This window comes from Capra hircus, chromosome 28, assembly GCF_001704415.2.
Source record: "Capra hircus breed San Clemente chromosome 28, ASM170441v1, whole genome shotgun sequence".
Taxonomy (NCBI): domain Eukaryota; kingdom Metazoa; phylum Chordata; class Mammalia; order Artiodactyla; family Bovidae; genus Capra; species Capra hircus.
Window position 1 is genome coordinate 5,117,355 of NC_030835.1, and position 21,811 is coordinate 5,139,165.

General features: G+C 41.1%; 1 protein-coding gene across 1 annotated transcript in view; it reads left to right on the forward strand.

Moving 5' to 3' along the window:
* The window catches only part of GRID1 (glutamate ionotropic receptor delta type subunit 1), a 685,893-nt gene that overhangs the window by 474,847 nt on the left and 189,235 nt on the right, over window positions 1-21,811 (forward strand).

The window sequence follows — 21,811 nt, forward strand, 5'->3', positions numbered from 1 at the left end:
GGGACCTCAGATGAGGTCCTTATGAGCCAGTGTGGGGCCGATGGTGGGGGTGCAGGGAGGGGCAGTTGCTGGCTGTTCAGTGATGCTCTCCCAGAAATGGCCTGCACAGGAGGACCACTTGTTGGCTTGTTGGAGCCAGAGATGGGAGCATCCGTGATGTAAAGGGGTCACAGGGCTCAGTATAATCACGAAAGCATAAGCTGATTGGCACAGACTCAGGCAGAGGCTCTTGCAGTCACACACACACACACACACACACACACACATTTCTATACATTTGAGAGGAAGACATACCTACTAATGACAGTCTCCTGGAGATGAAAGGGCATGGTGAACTCTCAATACGTGGGATCAACCTCTGACAGAGAGCACGACTGGGGGCAACAGAGTGGTGGGAAGGGCTTCCGTGACGCTGGAGTCCTGAGAATCTGGGAAGGCATTCTCTACTTGTGCTCCTTGAGGACTCCATGGAAGGACACACCTGTGAAGTCATGGACAGTGTGAGAGCTAGAAAGCACGATGGGAACCCTCATCAGTTAGACTGTGGGGAGGAGGACTGGCTTGCTAGGGAGAAGCTGGGATGCCTGGGTGTCCATGTGTGATGTGCAGATGGGGGACTTTCAGCCCATTCAGTAGAAAGTAGAGTCATGAGTTGGTCAAGTAATAGTAAGTTTAATAAGTGATTGTGAGGCAATGGTGACGATGGCATGGGGGAGCTCAGAGGATTGTTTGTGGCATCAGAGAGGGGGTTGGTGACTGCGGTGTGAAGCCTTGGAAAGCCACAGTGTGGCTTGCACTGTCAAAGATGACCTGCGCTGTCTGTTAGGGTTGCCCCAAGCCATGAGAGTTGGTGGTTGGGAGCCTGGGGATGGATGGTCAGTGTCGGTCTGGATATTCATAGATAGCCACAATAGAAACTGGCTTGTGCTGGGACTCCTACCTGGCAAGGGGAAACCAGGACCAGGGAACCCTTTCAGTTACTCTGGTATGAAAGGAGTTGCCTACCTTGGTGACCATTCATTTTTGCCATGGTCCTTGCCTTCATCCCCAGATGTCCCTCTGAGCTCCTAGATAACCACGCCCTGCCTGCTGGCTTCTTTGCTGCCCCCCATCCCCTTTTGGAGGTGCTTCCCAGAGAGTGCGAGTGGTAAAGAACCCATTTGCTTAGTGCAGGATACATAAGAGACGCAGGTTCAATCCCTGGGTTGGGAAGATCCCCTGGCGGAGGACACGGTAACCTATTCCAGTATTCTTGCCTGGAGAATCCCAAGGACAGAGGAGCCTGGTGGGCTACAATCTGTGGTGTCGCTAAGAGTCAGGCACGACTAAAGAGGCTTGGTACGCATCCCTTTTATTTAGCTCAGCTCTAACCCCAAGATCCCACCAGCAGGTGGAAATGTTAGCAGTAGGGCTCCCTGCCTCGACTTAGGCAGCTGACTGGGGTCATGCTGGCCACTCCAGGTGTCTGAGAGAGGGAGAGATACTGTGTCTTCCACTTCCCATTTCAGGTGTCTGGGCCTTCCGTGTTGCCATGGCAACGCTCCTCCAATACCCTGAAGCCAATGGGAGCTGGAATCTCTCGGTATGAGGAGCTGCGGAGCAGGAGGTCTGAATGTGATTGAGTTGGAAGGGAAGCTGATTTTCAAGTGGGCTTTATTTTTAAATGTATCCTTTTGTCATTTTAAAATCTGCCCTTAATAACTGCATATCCCCATTGTTATCTGTCTGCCTGGCAGCTTATCTCTGTTAAGGAGAAGTTATCTGGAAAGCAGGGAATGGGATTTACCATAGCAAATGTTTGTTATTTAGGCCCAGGGTGCCTTAAAGCAAGGTCTGGGAGGTTTCAGGAGGAAGCAAGGAGGAAGCGTTGGGACGAGTGGCACACATCTAGGTTAGCATTTAAAGGCAAAGCTGAGTTGTGGTTCCTGGTAGAAGGTGGGGCTGGGAGGGATAGGGCTGGGAAATTGGGGCAACCTGAAAATAAAGTTTAGGGTGGGCAGCAGATGAGAGGGGAAGGGTTTAGAGGGATACAAAGGCAGTGCAGAGATCAGTAATCCTGATCTCAGAGGAGGTCCCCTCAACTGTATCTCTCTGTGGCCAGTAAGAGTGCATAGAGGACTGATCACAGGATGCGCTCATGGTGGGGAAGGGTCAGGGTTCCCTGAAAAGACATTATATATCTTAATATATGAATATATCGTATCTTAATATATGAATATATCATATATCCATCTATCTGTTTATATGGAAAAACAACAACAGTAAACACTCACACACACTAACCAAGTAGTTTCTTTAAGATTTAAATCAAGAGGAACTGTTTAAATTAAGGAGCAAATGGATGTTTTCTTAAAGTAAATACCCTGCAGGGAACTCTCGGGAAGGGTGAGTCACCCAGACATTTTAGATTAAGTGGCATCAAGAGACTGTATCTTACTTAGCCCCTTCAGAAGATGGAAGGAGTGGGTGATCGCCTTTCACTGCAGGGTGCTGGACAAATACTAATTAAATTATCTCATCCAGGAAGTGCGTTCTTGCTGAAGGAGTGCGGTATGGCAAAATCAAAGGTCTATGTCACCCGCTTGCTGTGTAACTGCAGACAAAACATTAATTATCTTTGTGTTCTGCTTGGAGCTGTCTGGCATGGGTGATTACCAGGCAACCTCGCCAGGGCCAGGGTTTGTTGGAAAGTCACATCTAGCTCCCACAGGACTTGGCTTGACATTTGTCCTGGGGGTCGAGGCTTGTTCCTAATGGAGCCTTACAAATATCCAGTTGGCTTTCTTTGTTCAGATGGAAATCTCCAAAGGACGGTCCCCTGGAGTTGTCCATGCAGATGTCCTCAGCGCATGACGGGAGCTGGGATGGGACTGGTGAAGACCGCCTGTAGGAAAGTTTTCAAAGGTGGGGACAGGGAAAGCTGTTTAAAGCACAGGACAAGAGGGAGCCTAGGAGGGGCCACTGAGCACCTGCTGTGGACAAAGACGCATCACACGTGTGTTGTCTCCCTGACTTGGGGGCCTTTGTGACACTCCTGGCTCTGCTTCTCCTGAGCTTTGCAGCCACTTCCTCTTTTTGAACTTTCATTTTCTCAGATGAAAGGTGCAGACAATAGGAACCTCTTGGTTGAATAGAGGGGTCGGCCCATGTAATGACCCTGGTGCAGCACTTGGCAGTGAGAACTCTACATCAGCTTCGGGTGACTGGAGCTTTAGCCCTTCTCTGAGTATTCTATCCCGGATCCCACAAGAGCAGAGAGGCCCAGAGAGGCCTGGCTTTCTGCCTGGAAGTACCCTGTATGGCAGCTCCTCTCTCCACCTGTGTACCAAAGCCTGAGGCCAGAGACAGGGCTCTGCATGGTGAGCAGTGCTCAGCTCCCCTCCCACGTCTGGGGAGAGATGTCCACTTCTTATCAAGACCAAGGACTGAGAGGGAGCTGGGGGCTTTAGCTCTGATGAGATTTTGTTTTCAGGACCGTTTTGATGTAGTGAATGGAAGAAGGAAAACTTCTTCTCCAGAGGCATGGCTTGCTTGGAGTGTAACGTGAGCTACAGCTTAGCAGAAACATTTTGTTCATGACATGATTGCTGAGGATATCTGCCCTTCTCTGTCTTGAAGATTCTGTTGTGGGGAAATCATTCTGTTCCACTAACATGGGTCCCTGGTACAGTGAAAACTCTGGGAAAATTGCCAGCTTCCCGAAGGCCCCTTGAACCTCATTTCCCATGGGCACCATCCACCTAATTCACTAGCTCAGTGGAGGTTAGCCTGTCTCCTTGGGCAGGAGGGTGGGGAAGTGGGTGGAAAGCATCTGGAAAGACTGTGGGTTTGCTTTATGCATTGACATTCCAGGACAAAGGACACCCTGGTGTGATGAGAGAGAGAAAAAGGCTTTTTTTTTTTTTTTTAAACTCCTTTCCATAGAGTAGAATTGAGTTAAAACCAAGAGACTAAGAAAGAATTTTTAGCTCAGTGGTTTTCCTGCTTTTCTCTAGTCCTAGAAAATCTGTTGCAGCAGTATCTTACTGTAACCCGAATATATTAGACAGTCGTGGAAGTGGACATGGAGTGGTTTGGAGTTCAGCTTCATGTTAACAGTCTCTCTGATCCCCAACCTCTCCATGATGTTCTGTGCAGCTCTGCTTGAGAAACTGAGGCCCAGAGCCTGGAAAAACTCAGTTAGGTGGTATCCACAAGCAGGTGGCTGTGCTAGGGCTGGAAGGCAAATTTCCTGGAGTGAGGGTTGGGAGATACGTGGCAAAGGGCCTGGACTATCCTTTCTGGCCCTTCTGGTGTGACTCCCCCACCCCCCTGAGCCCACCGTCCACTTCATCCTCCTGCTTCTGACCACCTCCCCTCCTCCCAGCCAGCACTAGGGCCTCATCGTCCCTTCCCATTGATCTAGAGGCTGCTGACATGAAGCTCCACCAATGCCCTTGGCTTAGCTCCCCTGTTCCAGCAGCTATCCAGGGAGATGGGAGGGCTTCATTCTCCTTCACTAGTTTCAGACATTTTCCTGTCTTCTCTGCCAATTTTGATTCTTCATAAAAGCTGGCTTTGGACAGGAATCAAACGCCTCTCTTGATGTCATGTCCCCGGGAGGGCCTTGTGGCTGCTGATAATTCACAAGGTAATAATTGCTCATCGTGTAGTGATTGTCACACCACAGGACCCCAGCCCTCCCTGGGCTTGGAAGTGCGTCGTTAACATTCTTACCCGGCTCTGCTGCACCGTGCAAGTGTCCCACAGTCTCAGGGCTCAGGAGTTCTAAGCAGCGAGGCCAGGCGGACAAGGCAGCAGCCAGCAGACAGGAGTGCCCTGGTAATGAAGCAGGCACTGCCTCTTAGGTGGGATCCTTTACCCAGTGGCTCCTGAAGCCAGTACCAGGGTTCATAATGGGGAAGGGGTGGTGGGTGGCGGTAGGGCTGGGAGGATCCAGCTTGAGAATTGTTCACCATCTGTTAAGCTGTTCTGATAGAGACTCCGACAGTGCACAGCGAGTTACGGAAGACAAATAAACTTCACCCTCTTCATGGATTAGCATTCTTGCAGCGTGTTTCCCAAGTAAAATGTCAACCGTTCCAAACCCTTGTGCAGAACCACCTTTGATGGAGCTGAGAACCAAAACAATCACTGCTGCTGCTTCTGAATAAAGGGAAAGATACAATTAAATATTTCATTTTAAGTGACATCACTTCGTTTTGGAGATAGCATCGATACATGCTCATTTAGGGTAGAAGGTTTAGAAAATACAGATAAATGAAAAGGGGAATATAAAAGTCAGCTATAATCTCTGAACCAAGAAATACTGTTAGCATTTCTGGTACATTTTCCTTATATAAATATATTTTTCTTTTTTCCATCACCCTGTACATACAGATAGAGATAGTAATATGTATATTTATCAAATAGTTATTTATTGCACATAAATTTTATATCCTGACTTCGTCACTTAATGCTGTCTTGGGAGTATTTTCTCACTTCTTTATTCTTTACAACGATGATTTTTTAATGGAAACACATTACTCAACTTACAGGGAGCCATCATTAATTTTATCTTCCCATATGATGAATCTTTAGGCATTTTCACCATATTCTTGTAGAATAGTGTTGTGACAAATATCCAAAATACATATACTTTTATTATAGCTATATTTCTTTAAATTTTTTTAGTAAGTAGAAGTTGAGTGAAGGATAATAATTTTAGGTTCTTGATGTTCTTGAAACATATTTTAAAATTGATTATAGAAAGATTTAATAATTTACACAAACATCAGTAATATATGGAAGTCTGTTATATCCTATACTCAAAAATTGAATGATATATTAAAACATGCTTGCTAATTTGGTAACATTATGAAAAAATAATGTTACTACATTTGCATTTTAGGAGATTGTACATTTAAAATGTAATCATTGGTCATATACATTTCACATTTTATAAATTATACCTCAGGTCCTTTGCTTTTTTAATATCAAATTTAAATTTTTCTTGTTAACTCATATAATCTTTCTTTCATATGAGAATTGACAATTATTTATGTCAAATATTTTGTTCCCATATATTGTTTGCTTTTGAGTTAAGAAAATATTTTCACTTAGGGACATTTAAAAATGTATGTGCTTGTATTTTTTTAAGAAAGCCATACCCAGTTTGCAAAGTAGATACTATTAACCCATACTTTCTTTTAGTATTTTTATGGTTCAATTTTATTTCAGTGGAGCCTGCCACATGGGATTGATTTGGGATAAATTATAATGTTATGGTTTATCATGCATTTTACATTTTTACATTTTTTAGTACTGGCTCCTTCTATCACTTATTCAGTAATCCTTTCTTTCCCCACAGACTAGGACATCATATTTATCCTATGCTTTACTAAATTTTACATGTTTCCTCAGTGGTTTTTTTTTTTTTTAAATTCTTAGACTCTTTTCTCTCTCTCTCTTTTTTTTTCCTCTGCCTAAATGTAATTCATCTTTGTATATTATTAAAATGTACTTGTCTGAAAGTAACAATGCTCACCTTGAGTGGATTAAACAATAAGGGAGACATTATCTCACATGAAAAGAGGACTGGACTCCAGGGTTGGCCACTTCAGACATTCAATGCCAAGATCAAAGGCTCTGGTCTTTTTCATCTTTCTTCTTGCTGTCCACAGGGCGGAGTCTGAGCTTCCCTCATAGTTTTAGGATGGCTGTGGCAATTCCAACTGCCATGCCCAGAAAGAGCTACGCAGGGAAGAAGAGGGTATTCTCTGCTGTGTGTCTCCATTTTATAAATGAGAAGAGCTTTCCCAGCAGTTGGCCTTGGCTTCCTAATTTTTATAGTGTTTTTTTTTTTGCTTTTTTGTTACTGCGCTTGAAGTTTTCCACCTAATGCGAATGCGACCTTGATCAGTAATTTCTCTCTCAGTTGCTTGTATTTAACCTGTATTAGGATGTACTCTCTTCATGACATATATAAGAAATTGCTCATTCTTTTGCCTTTGTATGGACAGAGCTCTTGAAAGTTGGAAAAAAATTAAAATTATCTGAGCTGGGTGTTGATGTTGGAGCTATTACTTTGATATCTTGAAACATTTCTTTTCTGCTTTCTGTATTTCCTCAAGTCATTTTTAGAAACCTGTTTTATAGAAAATCTTATAAAACACTGGCATTTTCACATGTTTCATTAAAGCTTGATATAGTATTTGCAAATAATTTAAAAATATCTACCTGTTGAAATACATTTCTTTTCATTGATACTGTTGTATTTTTGTGCTGCTGCTTTTATTTTTTAATTAGACTAGATGGAATTATTTTTACTGATTGCTTCAAAGAGCTAGTTCTAATTTGTTTAATCAATTTTGTTGCATTTTATGTTACTCTAATTAACTTGTTTGTTTTTCCTTCTTGTCTCCCGGCTGTTTCCTATTCATTTTCATTGTTAATTTTTAAACTTATTATGTGAGGTGTTAGATAATTTATTTATATTCTTTCCAGTTTTGGAATGTTCTCTATTTTATTTGAATATAGTTTTGACTGAATCCTAGTGGTTTTTCTCGTGTAAACTGAAGTGTAACACTCATACAGAAAAATGCCTAAATCATGAGTAAATCACAGTGAATGTATAGAACACACCCATGCGATCAACAACTGCAACAAGAAACAGAACATCACCAGTGCCCCCAGAGGTCCCCCTCGTGCCCCCTTCTGGTCATTACACTAATCGGTGGGAACATTGACGTCCAACACACTGACATTGTGAGATTTACTATTATTGATGTGCATAGTTTTGGTTCATTCATTCTATTGTGTTTTTAGAAATGTAGGTTTTATTATTATTTATGTATGGTGATGCCAACAGGTCAGGAGATGCCTGCCACTGAAAAGATAGTTTATTACAATTCCCAAGAGGGGAGGAGGCATACCATTCAAGGCCACATGGGGAAGCACCAGGCTGAGTCAGGAGGCAGAAGGAGGAGGGGAAATGTGAGCACGAGCCTTTATTGTGGTTTGTGTAGGAAGGGATCGGCAAAGCAAGGTAAGCAGGCTTAGGATTGGCTAGCTTGAATAATTTCAGCAGGCTCCAGGGTGTGGGGCTTGCTCCTAGTTGTCAAATATCTTGTCCTAGGATGATTAGAGCAGGGGGATAGTAGCTGAGAGTGTAAGAGGTCCACAGAGGAGGTGGTTGGGAGATGTGGGCTCTGGATTGGTTAATTTGCATATAAATATACAAGTGCAGGACAGTCATTTACTGTTACAGAAATTGGCTAACCCTGGAAGGGACTCTCTCCAGGGGTAGCAGTGGCCCAGCTATCAAAGCACCAGAAATAGAGAAAATAAAAGATATGATTAATACCTATTGACAAATCATATTCCTTTCATGACTGTTTCATACTTTGTTTATTCTGAGTACACTTGAGTTGTTTCCAGATTTTGTCTATTTCCAGTAATACTGCTGTGGGCTTCCCAGGTGGCACTAATGTGGGAGATGTAAGAGAGAGATGAAGGTTCAGTTCTTGGTTTGGGAAGATCCCCTGGAAAAGGAAATGGCAACCCAGTCTAGTATTCTTGACTGGATAATTCCATGGACAGAGGAATCTGGAGGGCTATAGTCCATGGGGTTGTAAGTAGTCGGACATGACTGAAGTGACTTAGAATGCAATAATTCTGCTATAAACACTCTTAGATACATCCTTTGGGGGGACATATGTCTGTCTTTTTGTTGTGTATATACCTCAGAGTGGAATTACTAGGCCCACGGATGTGTGTATGCCTAATGAATACTGCTAAACTTTTCTAAAGTGCTGGTACCAGGTTGTACTCCTGTGAGTGGTTCCTGAGAGTTCCAGCTACTGCTTCACTAACCCTCAGTGAACTAATACGGATTGTCAGTCGGTTACACGTTAGCCATTATTGGGGAGTGGGTAACGGTTTCTCAGTGTGGTAATTTTATTTCCACAATTATTAAGAATGTGGATCACCTTTTCAATGTTTATTGATCATTTGGATATCTCCATTGTGAGGTGTCTGTCTTTCATGCGTTTTTTGACTTGGTTTTCAGCCTTTTCTCAGTGATTTGTAGGAGAACCAAATATGTGTCATTTATAAGTATATGCACTGGCGTTCTCTCCTACTCTGTAGCTTGCCTTTTTAATGCTCTTAATGATGTCTCTTGATGAACAGAAATTTCTAATTTTAATGTAGTTTAGTGTACCCAATTTAGCTTTCTTTCTATTTGGTTATTACATGTGGTGTGTTGTTGAAGAACTGTTTACCTAAGAATGTGAAGATATTATCCTAAATTTTATTCTAAATCTATTCTGGTTCCGCAGTTCATATTCACACCTGCATTACATCGGGAATTGATATTTGCTTGTGGCATGAGTTTGGAGGCAAGGTATATAAAAAACAAGTGAACAAACTAAACAGCCTATTAACCCAATACCATTTATCAAAAAAAAGTAAACTGTTTTGTTACTGGTTTGCCATACTACCTTTCTCATAAGTCTGGCCACTGTGTTTTGTAGATCACCTTTTGGGCCTTCTTTTCCATCCATTTAGCTATTTATCTCTATGTGCAATATTACACCATTGTAATGATCATAGTTGTATAATAGCACTTAAATTCTGGTAGTGTAAGTTCTCTAGCTCTTTCTCTTTTTTTTTCAAGATATATTTGGTTGTTTTGGGCCCTTTTCGCTTTTTTATAAATTTAGCATTTCAATTGAAATTGCATGGACCCTAGATCAACTTAGGGAGAATTAACATCTTACCAATATTAACTAATCTAACTCATGGACATGGTATCCCCTGAATTTATTTAGGTCTCTGATTTCCCTCAACAGTTTTGTAGCTGTCACTGTAGAGATCATGAGTGACTTTTGTTTGATTTTTGTCCTCAGATATTGACGTTTACAGTAATCTTATATATGGTATGTAAGTGTAAGTAAGTAAGTATTAGTCACTCAGTCGTCCCAACTCTTTGCGACTCCATGGACTGCAGTCCACCAGGCTCCTCTCTATCCATGAGATTTTCCAGGCAAGGACACTGAAGTGGGTTGCTATTTCCTTCTCCAGGGGATCTTCCCAATCCAGGGATAGAACCCAGGTCTCCTGCACTGCAGCCAGATTCTTTACCTACTGAGCTACCAGGGAATATACTTAGATTTATTTTCCTACGTGTTATTGTGTATATATAGAAATATAGTTGATTTATATATGAAACTTGTCTCTAGTGGACTCTAGTCATTGATTTATTTTAATAGTTTACCTGATGATTCTTTAAGATTTTTCTATAAACACAATCATATCATCTATGAAAAATGATAGTTTTTTTTCCTCTCAAATTTTTATGTATCTTATTCCTTTCTCTTTTACTTATTGCACTACTTAGGGTCATTAATTCAAGTTGAATAGATGTAATGATAGTGGGTATGCGTATCTGGTTCTTAACCTCAGAGGATAACTTTTTATAATGTACCATTTTGTTTACCACATATTTTTGTGTTCATTTTTCAGGTTGAGAAAATCCCCTTGAATTCTAGCTTCCTAACAGCTTTGTGAAAGGGGGTATTAGTCAAAAGCATTTTTACATTTAGTAAAAGTCTCTTTTACATCTATTGAGATAATTATATTTTTACTTTTTCCTGTTAATGCAGTAAATTCCATTGATTTATTTTTTCCTTTTAATGGTAGCTTGTTAATTCTCTTCTTTACATAAGTACTAGACCTTCATGTTTGAATATTTTTATTTCATAATATGCTCCAGTATTTGGAAAGATGGTTACCTCCTAATTTCTTTTCATAATATTCTTTTTCTAAGTTAAACTTTTATTTTGGGATTAATGTAGATTCACATTTGGTGTAATAAATAATGCAGAGAGATCCTGAGATCAAATATACCTTGTATGTTTCTTTCAACAGTAGACACTGATATAGTCCACGAATCTAATTTACTGTCAGAGTTCCTCAGTTCGCAGGTGTGTGTGTGTGTTTCTGCTGGGTATTACAGTATACATGTGTGATATCAGTCTGCTGGTCAGCATTTTACCATTTTGAGTGACATATGGAAATCTTGCTTTCATTTGAGTTTCTTTATTTTCTTCACTTTCAAATGTAATTGTCTTGAGTGTCAGATAGTATTATATTTTCTGTTTCAGTCATCAAATATGACATGTAAAAACTTATGTGGAGGTCGGTCTACTGTATATACTCATATTTTTGCTCTTTCTGTTCTTATTTCTGATGCTTCGTTTATATCTATTTTATTTTTTTTCTTTGCTGAGATTGTCTATTTTTTCACTCATTTTAAGAGATTTAGTAATTTCTTGTGGAAGCAGTTTTATAAAGAAATTTAAAATCTTCATCAGATAATTCTGACATCTGATTGTCTTGGTCTTAGCATCAGTTGCTTGTCTTCCTTTAAATCTGAGTTGTGATTTTCCTGGTCCTTGATAGGATATGTACTTTTTCATTGCGTCATGGTAATTATCTTAGGGGACTGTGTTCTATTTAAGTCTTTTGTTTTAGTAGGGATTTACCCTGTTTAGTTTAGGCATACATGTCTGGCCTGTTTTTGTCAGCTGTGCTTACAGTGACTACTTAATTTTAAGCTGTGTGGCTGTGCTCAGTCATGTCTGACTCTTTGTGACCCCATGGACTACAGCCCGCCAGGCTCCTCTGTCCAAGGAGTTCTCCAAGCAAGAATACTGCAGTGTGGGTTGCCATTTCCTATTCCATCTTCCTGACCCAGGGATCAAACCCACATTTCTTGCATCTCCTGCCCTGGCAAGCAGATTCTTTACCACTGCTCTGCCTGGGAGTTGCTGCTACTGTGTGCTGCTGATTTGATCTGCTGGATTTACCTGGCGCCGTTGGGCTCCTATTGCTCCCTCTTCATGCTTCCTGGGGAAGGTGAAGGGGTTTCTCCAGGATGGACCCCACCTGGTACTTCTTTCTGAGGAAAAGAACCTCTGGCCTGTGAAGATGAGGAGCACTTCCCAGGCTGGGCACCTGAGGCCAGACCATGCTTCTGGGGAATGGAGAGCACTCCCCTGGTGGAGCCCAGGTTGTGGCAGGATGCGCCTTGCTAAGGCCACCCGCGGCTCTTAGTGATGGAGGGCATTCTGAGGGCTCTGGGGCAAAAGAGGTTTCCTGGACTACACACTTGCTGTGGTGGAATCTCCCTCGTTGGTCCTGCCTACCTGCCTCAGTGTCTGTTTGTAAGGGAACAGAGCTGCACCCACAGCGACAAAAGGAATGCCTCGGCCGTAAGAGTGTAGCGAGACCCCTTTCCCTGTGCTGCCCAGCTGCCTGATAAACTGTGGGGGGCCAGGAGAGGCTCAGGCTGGTATGGAAGGGGGGTAGTTTCCAGACTGGGCAACGCCTTTGTTGCCAGGTGGGTTCTTGATGGATCTCCCTTACCAATGCTCCTGGGCTGGCTGGTGAAGAATGAGCCTGGGTGGACCGCCTTCTGTTGCTGAATCGGAGTTCCCAGTTCTAGGCTCCACTTGCTTTTCTTGGTTGAGGACCATAGGGTGTTCCGTCACTGACATTCCTCCTTTCTTTAGCTAGTTTGCCCCTTTCAGATTTATCTTTTGGTGGCCTGTGGCATTATTTCCAGGATGTATAGTTGTACCAGCGCTTCCCAGGTGGCACCAGTGGTAATGAACCTGCCTACCAACGCAGGAGACCTAAGAGACACAGGTTTGATCCCGGATTAGGAAGATTCCCTGCAGGAGGGTATGGGAACCCACTCCAGTATTCTTGCCTGGAGAATCCCATGGAGCCTGGTGAGTTATGGTCCATAGGGTTACAAAGGGTCGGACACAACTGAAGTGACTTAGCACTCATGCCTAGTTGTACTTAGGGAGGAGCAGGGAGAACTGAGTCGACACCATCTCATTCAAAAACTTTCACATTCATTGATTTTTGAAAGTTGAGCAATTTTTCATTGTTCAAATAAGCCCTGCTAAGTCATAATTCCTTATCCTTGTTATGCATCACCACATTCAATCTGCTAATATTTTGTGATAATTTCTTTATGTTTTTATGTTGTAATTATCCTATGTGGTAATGTCCTTGTTAGGTTTCAGTATCAAGGTTTTTGAGGGTTGAGGTTCTTAAAATGAGATAGAAACTGTTCCCTTGTTTTTATTTCTGAAACCGTTGATAGCATGGGTATAACTTCATTCTTAAACATTTGGGAGATTCCATTAGTGAAGCAAAGTAATGTTGATCATGTGTATACATGCAATAGTATGTGTATTTAGGTTCTGTGTTATTTCTCGAGTCAGTTTTGATAAGTTGTGATTTGTAAGGAATCTCTCCACTTGCATTGTGGGAGATATGTTTAAAGGCCTGACTTATGTTGTCTTTCTTTGATGAGTCATTCCTTACTCTTTTTTTTTTTTTTTTGGCTTTTATTGGAACTTAGTTGCTTTACGACGTTGTGTTAGTTTCTGCTGTAAAGCAAAGTGAATCAGGTACACATATACATATATCCCTTCTTTGTCACCACAGAGCCTTGAGTAGAGCTCCCTGTTCTGCAATTAGGTTCTCATTAGTTATCTCTTTCATAGTAGTGTAAGAATAGCTGCTTCGCTCACTCTTAAAAATAGAATTCTTACACTGAGGATACAGCTTTCTGGGGTCTCAACTGAAAGGGATTGAGATTCATCAAGATATTTATTGTACAGTTCAGTTCAGTTCAGTTCAGTCGCTCAGTCTTGTCCGACTCTTTGCGACCCCATGAATCGCAGCACGCCAGGCCTCCCTGTCCATCACCAACTCCCGGAGTTCACTCAGACTCACGTCCATCGAGTCGGTGATGCTATCCAACCATCTCATCCTCTGTCGTCCCCTTCTCCTCCTGCCCTGAATCCCTCCCAGCATCAGAGTCTTATTGTTAGCTGAGCTTAAAATGTAACATATCTCCAGCATTCTAAGACTCTGAAATTCCTTCTTATTTCTCTGTGCTGCTAGCAAGTCCATCACATCCTTGTAGATTCTGTGTGAGCTGGATACGTATCCTAGGAGTCATGCAAGAACACGCATGCAATTCTTGCAGAGATATTTTGTCCTTTTGCAGTGTAGCTCTTCCTCTCTGTTAACATGCTTCACAAATTTGTCTCTCCTTGGTACCACAAACTGTTTCCTCCACCTACTGACACTGCTAATCCGTGATTTTGTTTGATATCCATGCGAAATGGATTGAAAAATGTCTTCAGGCAAGATGATCTAGTGTGACTGTTGGGTTCCTCTCATGTTTTTTTCATGATCTCAAATGTAGTCTTATACTGGTGGATACAGAAAGGCCTGAAAGCGGTTATTTTATACATTTTAATAGATTGTTTGGTTATTTTATCACGGGAAGTTCCACTGTGTGGATCACAACAAACTGTGGAAAATTCTTAAAGAGGTCTGGAGTACCAGACCACCATACCTACCTCCTGAGAAACCTGTTTGCAGGTCAAGAAGTAACAGAACTGAATATGGAATAATGGACTGGTTCCAAGTTGGGAAAGGAGTATGTCAAGGATGTATATTGTCACCCTGCTTATTTAACTTACATGCAGAATGCCTGGCTGGATGAAGCACAAGCTGGACTCAAGATTGCTGGGAGAAATATCAGTAACCTCAGATATGCAGGTGATACCACCCTTATGGCAGAAAGTGAAGAGGAACTAAAGTGCCTCTTGAAGAAGGTGAAAGAGGACAGTGAATAAGCTGGCTTAAAACTCAACTTTCAAAAAACGAAGATCATGGCATCTGGTCCCATCACTTCATGGCAAATAGATGGGGAAACAGTGGAAACAGTGGCAGATTTTATTTTCTTGGGTTCCAAAATCACTGCAGAGGTGACTGCAACCATGAAATTAAAAGACGCTTTCTCCTTGCAAGAAAAGCTATGACCAACCTAGACAGCATATTAAAAAGCAGGGACATTACTTGCTGACAAAGGTCTGTCTAGTCAGAACTATGGTTTTTCCAGTAGTCATGTATGGGTGTGTGAGTTGGACCAGAAAGAAGGCTGAGTGCCGAAGAACTGATGCTTTCAAACTGTGGTCTTGAGGAAGACTCTTGTGAGTGCCTTGGACTGCAAGGAGATCAAACCAGTCAATCCTAAAGAAAATCAACCCTGAATATTCATTTGAAGGACTGATGCTAAAGCTGAAGCTCCAATACTTTGGCCACCTGATGCAAAGAGCTGACTCATTGGAAAAGCCCCTGATGCTGGGAGAAATTGAGGGCAGGAGAAGAAGGGGAAGACAGAGGATGAGATGGTGGTATAGCATCACCGACTCAATGGACATGAGTTTGAGTAAACTCTGGGAGATGGCGAAGAACAGTGAAGCCTGATGAGCTGCTGTCTGTGGGTTCAGAAAGAGTCGGACACGACAGAGCAATTGAACAACAACAATCACACGTTTGTTTACGTGCCACTGTCTTCCTGTTTGAAGCAGTTTGGTTTAATAGTTTTGAGCTTTTAAATAAGGATACCATGTTGTAAATATTCTCCTGAGACTAAAATTTAAATTTAACTTTATGTTAATAAAGTTTGTTCTGTGTACTTAATATTAAACGAGTTAATGTATCGTGTTAAGTTTGTTTAGGTAATCACCAATCTATTTTAGGGATAGAATGTTTCCATGACCCCCCAAATTCTCTCATGTCCCTTGGAATTCAGTTCCCCCCTCTGTTGTATACAAATGATGATCTGGTATTTGTCACTATAGATTTTGTGTGTGTGTGTTCAGTTGCTCAGTTATGTCCAACTCTTTGCAGCTCCATGGACTGTAGCCCCCCAAACTCTCCATGGAATTTTCCATATAAGAATACTAGAATGGGGTGCCATTTCTTACTCCAGGGGAATCTTCCTGACCCAAGAATTGAACCCTCATCTCTTGAATTGGCAGGCATATTTTTTGTCACTAGAGCTACCTGGGAAGCCCATGTTTTGTCTTTTCTGGAAAATATAAGTAAAATATATAATCATTTTTTACAATACTTTTTTTTTTTTTTACTTAGCCTAATGTTTTGAGTTTTTTTGTATATGAGTAGTTTCTGTTTATTGATGAATTGTATTCCATTATATGAATACAACTTTATGGCCATTTATATTCTTGGATCATGAATAAAGCTACTAAGTGCATTCATATACAATTCCTTAGGTGGACTTACGCTTTCATTTCTCTGGAGTCAATATCTAGGGACATTGCTAGTGTGTGTCTAGCTTTATAAGCAATTGACAAATTGCTGTCCATGTTGGCTGTACCCTTTTGCAATACCACCAGCAAAGTATGAAAGTTCTAGTTGCTTGACATTCTTGCTGACTAACATTGGTATGTCTATTATAGTTTTGCCATTCTAGTGGTATCTCTTTGTGTTTTCAAATTTCTCTTCTATAATGACTAATGAATGATATTGAGCACCATTTTATATGCTCATTTGAAATTTTTATAATGTTTTTTTCTGAAATATCTATTCAGATATTTTCCCATTTAAAACATTGGATTGCTTTTTCTCCTTTTATTGAGTTGCATGATTTAAAAAAATATTTTAGATATTAATTAGTTGTTGAATATATGTATTATTAACATTTTCCCCCAGCTCATGGTTTGCTTTTTTACTTCCTTAATGTTGTCTTCAAAGGATTTAAGCATTTAAATAATTGTAACCAATAGTTTAATGTTTAGTGGGATCAGATTTGCCGATTTTATGGCCAATGTCTTTTGTTTCTCATGTATTTTTGTTGTTCAGTCACTCAGGTGTGTCCGACTCTTTGAGACCCCATGGACTGCAGCATGCCAGGCTTCCCTGTCCTTCGCCATCTCCCAGAGTTTGTTCAAACTCATGTCCATTGAGTTAGTGATGCCATCCAACCATCTCATCGTCTTTAACCCCTCCTTCTTCCTGCCCTCAATTTTTCCCAGCATCAAAGTGTTTTCCAATGAATTGTTTGTTTGCCTTAGGTGGCCAAAGTATTGGAGCTTCAGCTTCAGCACAGTCCTGCCAATGAATATTCAGGGTTGATTTTCTTTAGGATTGATGGGTTTGATTGATCTTCTTGCTCTCCAAAGGACTTTCAAGAGTCTTCTCCAGCACCGCAGTTCGAAAGCATTTCTTCAGTGCTCAGCCTTCTTTATGGTCCAACTCTCACATCCATACATGACTGTTGGAGAAACTGTATCTTTGACTATATGGACCTTTGTTGGCAAAGTGATGTCTTTGCTTTTTAATATGCTGTCTAGGTTTGTCATAGCTTTCCTTCCAAGGAGTAAGGATCTTTTAATTTCATTGCTGTAGTAACCATCTGCAGTGATTTTGGAGCCCAAGAAAGTAAAATCTATCAACTGTTTCCTCTTTCCCCCCCTTCCTTTGCCATGAAGTGATGGGATTGAATGCCATGATCTTTGTTGTTTGAATGTTGAATTTTAAGACAGTTTTTTTTTCATTCTCCTCTTTCACTCTTATGAAGAGGCCCTTAGATCCTCTCTACTTTCTGCCATTAGGGTGGTATCATCTGTATATTTGAGATTGTTGATATTCCTCCTGGCAATCTTGGTTCTAACTTTCTTAGATATATGTTTTTAATTTTGAAGTTATTTTTTAGTGCTTGTGCTAGGGTGTATCATATATATCTTTAATTTATTATCTTCTACCTTCAAATAATATTATACCTGTTCACATATAGTGAAAGAACCTCACAATAGTATACTTTCAATTTCCACTATCCTACCTATACTTAGTTATTATTGTCATTACTTTTATTTTTACTTATGTTTTTTAATATATTTATTTTATTGAAGTATTGTTGACTTATAGTATTTCATGTGCACAGCAATGTGATTCAGTTTTACAAATATACATGTATTATTTTTGAAATTATTTTCTATCACAGGTATTGACTTAGTTCCCTATGCTATACAGTAAACCTTTGTTCCTTGTTGTATATCCATTTTTAAATTAGAAATCTAGTATTCATACTAAGTCAAACAAGTGGAATCAAAATGTCACATTTTTTTTGTTAGGTAAAAATTGGTCAGTTTTCTAAAATATGTATATTATACATGTGTATATATACGTATATGAAAGCTTTCCTACTATACTTGATAAAGGTTTGAGAAAGAACATCAAAAGAAAAAGAAGAGATGGAGAAATTAGAGAACATAAACTAAATGAAATGGGAGCGCTGAATATAAAATAGGAAAAGTGAAACAAACTAGATAAAAGTGGAAGAGCATCGTATAGTCCAGTCGTTTTTAAACATGACTGCTCATTGTATGCTTATCTGGAGCTCTGGAGAAAATAAGCAATACCTGAGCATTTGTATTTTTTTTTAAAATTTCAAGATAATTCTGATATGCATTCAGATTTTAAAATGTGATTACAGGTTTTTCTGTTAGATTCTAGTTTTGGTGATATCAGTTCAGTTCAGTCGCTCAGTCGTGTCCGACTCTTTGTGACCCCATGAATCGCAGCACGCCAGGCCTCCCTGGCCATCACCAACTCCCGGAGTTCACTGAGACTCATGTCCATCGAGTCCGTGATGCCATCCAGCCATCTCATCGTCTGTCGTCGCCTTCTCCCCCTGCCCCCAATCCCTCCCAGCATCAGAGTCTTTTCCAATGAGTCAACTCTTCGCATGAGGTGGCCAAAGTACTGGAGTTTAATCTTTAGCCTCAATCCTTCCAAAGAAATCCCAGGGTTGATCTCCTTCAGAATGGACTGATTGGATCTCCTTGCAGTCCAAGGGACTCTCAGAGTCCTGTTATTTTTCTGTTGACCAATCATGATACGATGGTTTGAGTAATAGTTACATAATCACAACAGTAAAAGGTGATTATCAGTTTTCACAATCAATAGCCAGACGCCCCCCCCCCCAAAAAAAGATAATTACAATCACAAGCATTAATGGGAACATGACTAAATCAATATAAAATAATTGCATACAATTTGGGGAGATCAAGCAAAGTGCATACATTCTCATGTTTTCATCCACCAGCCAGCCTATGTCTTTTGGGTGGTGCATTTAATCCATTTACACTTAAGGTAATGATATGCATGATATCCTATTACTGTTTTCTTAATTGTTTTGGGTTTATTTTCTCTAGGTCTTTTCTTTCTCTTGTGTTTCCTGTCTAGAGAAGTTCCTTTGGCATTTGTTGTAAAGCTGGTTTGATGGTGCTGAATTCTCTTAACTGTTGCTTGTCTGGAAAGCTTTTGATTTCTCCATCAAATCTGAAGGAGCGTCTTGCTGGGTAGAATATTCTTGTCTGTAGGTTCTTCCCTTTCATCACTTTAAATATATCATGCCATTCCCTTCTGGCTTGTAGAGTTTCTATTGAGAAATCAGCTGATAGCCTGAGGGGAGGTCCCTATATGTTATTTGTTGTTTTCCCCTTGTTGCTTTTAATATTTTATCTCTGCCTTTAATTTTTGTCAGTTTGATTGCTATGTGTCTCGATGTGTTCTCCTTGGGTTTATCCTTCCTGGGACTCTATGTGCTTCCTGGACTTGGTTGACTATTTCCTTTCCCATGTTTGGGAAGTTTTCAGCTATTATCTCTTCAAATATTTCCTCAGGTCTTTTCTCTCTCCTCTCTTCTCCTTGGGACCCCTGTAATGCACATGTTGGTGCATTTAATATTGTCCCAGAGTTCTCTTAGGCTGACTTCATTTCTTTTCATTCTTTGTCTGTATTCTGCTCTGAGGCAGTGATTCCCACCGTTCTGGCCTCCCAGTCATTTACCCATTCTTCTGCTATTGATCCCTTTAGTGTGTTATTCATCTCTTTTTGTTTGTTCTTTAGCTCATCTAGGTCTTTGGTAAACATTTCTTGAATCTTCTCAATCTTCGCCGCCATTCTTTTCCCAAGATCCTGGATCTTCTTCACTGTCATTATTCTGAATTCTTTTTCTGGAAGGTTGCCTATCTCCACTTTATTTGGTTGTTTTTCTGGGATTTAACCTTGTCCCTTCATCTGGCTACCCCTGTGGCTCAGCTGGTAAAGCATCTGCCTGCAATGAAGGAGACCTCGATCTTCCCAACCCTGATCCCTGGGTTGGGAAGATCCCCTGGAGAAGTGAAAGGCTACCCACTCCAGGATTCTGGCCTGGAGAATTCCATGGACTGTATAGTCCAAGGGGTCTCAAAGAGTTGGACATGACTGAGTGACTTTCACTTCATCTGGGACATAACTTTCTGCTTTTTCATCATGATTAACGTTCTATAATATGGTTTTTGTTTTAGCCGCTATAAGATTTTGCTTCTTCTTGCTTCTTCTGTCTGTCTTCTGATGGATGAGACTAAGAGGCTTATGTAAGCTTCCTGATGGGAGGGACTGCCGATAGGAAAAACTGTGTGGGCAGGGCCCCGTTTAGTAAAGCGTTAATGCAAGTATCTGCTGCTGGGTGGGTTTGCACTCCCTCCCTGGTAGCTGTCCGGCCTGAGGAGACCCAGCCTGAGGTCTGTGGGCTATGGTGGGGTTAATGGTGAACTCCAAGAGGGTTTGTGCCAAGGGGGCCCTTCCAGTGCCCCTGTCCCAGTGGTGACTCCCTGCTGACCCACCCTCCACTGGCGGCCCTCCAACACCGGCAGCTAGTTTCAGTTCAGTCTCCTGTGGGGTCATCGCTCCTCTCCTCTGGGTCTTTTTGCATGCAAAATTTTGTTTGTGCCCTCCAGAACTGGAGTCTCTGTTACCCTCAGTCCTCTGAAAGGCCTCTAATCAAATCGCGCTGGCCCTCAGGGCCAGATTCCCTGGGGATTCCCAGTCCCTTTGTCCTATCACCAGACTGAGAGGCACGGCGTGGGGCTCAGAACCTTCACGACAGTGCGAGAGCTTCTTCGGTGTTACTGTTCTCCAGTCTGTGGGTCCCCCACTGGCAGGTATGGGATTCGATTCTGTCGTGACTGTGCCCCTCCTGCCATCTCTCTGCAGCTCCTTCTTTATCTCTGGACACGGGGTATCCCTTTCTGGTGGTTCCCAGCATCCTCCTGTCAATGGCTGTTGCAATTTTGGTGCTCTCAGAGGAGATGAGTGCGCATCCTTTTACTCCGCTGTCTTGAACCTGGTCCCTTTACTCATGTTTTAGAAACATAGTTTATGGCTAGTAATTTTGTTTTAGACATTCAGATATATTTTAAAAATGACAAACATTTAAAATCTATTCTATATATACAATTTCCTCCATGCTAATCAAGATCTGTGAGTTCCACATTTCCATGTGATAATTTTTTCCAGTAGCCTGAAAACGTCCTTTAACATTTTCCATTGGGTATTTTGTATGTGTGTGTCTGTGAATGTGCTTTACTGTACTTTAGTTTTTGACAGATTTTATTTGAGGGATTTTAATTTCATTTTTAAAGAGTTATTGATAACCAACCATTTATCTCATTTCTATTTATTGAACTGTGCTTTTCCTAATGATTTATGGTGCGTCCTCATCTCCATAGCAAATTTCCATAGACACGTGTGGATCTGTTTCCGGGTTCTCTATCCTAATATACTGGTCAGTTGACTGATCCCAGTACCAATACTAAACTATCATAATTTCTGTGGCTTAATAATAAATGCGTAAAATATGCTATCCTTTAAGTTGGGTCCTGTCTCCCAGTTCTTCTTCAGAAATGCCTTAGCTATTCTTAGTTCTTTATTCTTCCAAGTTTGAGGGGAAATACTGATAGTATTTTGCTCAGCATTTCTTTGCTCATATAGATCAATTTGAGAAAATTAGTGTCTTTACCTTATTATGTGTGTCTTTTCTTGTTCATGAGTTAACTGTTCACTTTTTAAAGTTCTTTAATGACGTTCAGTAATTTTT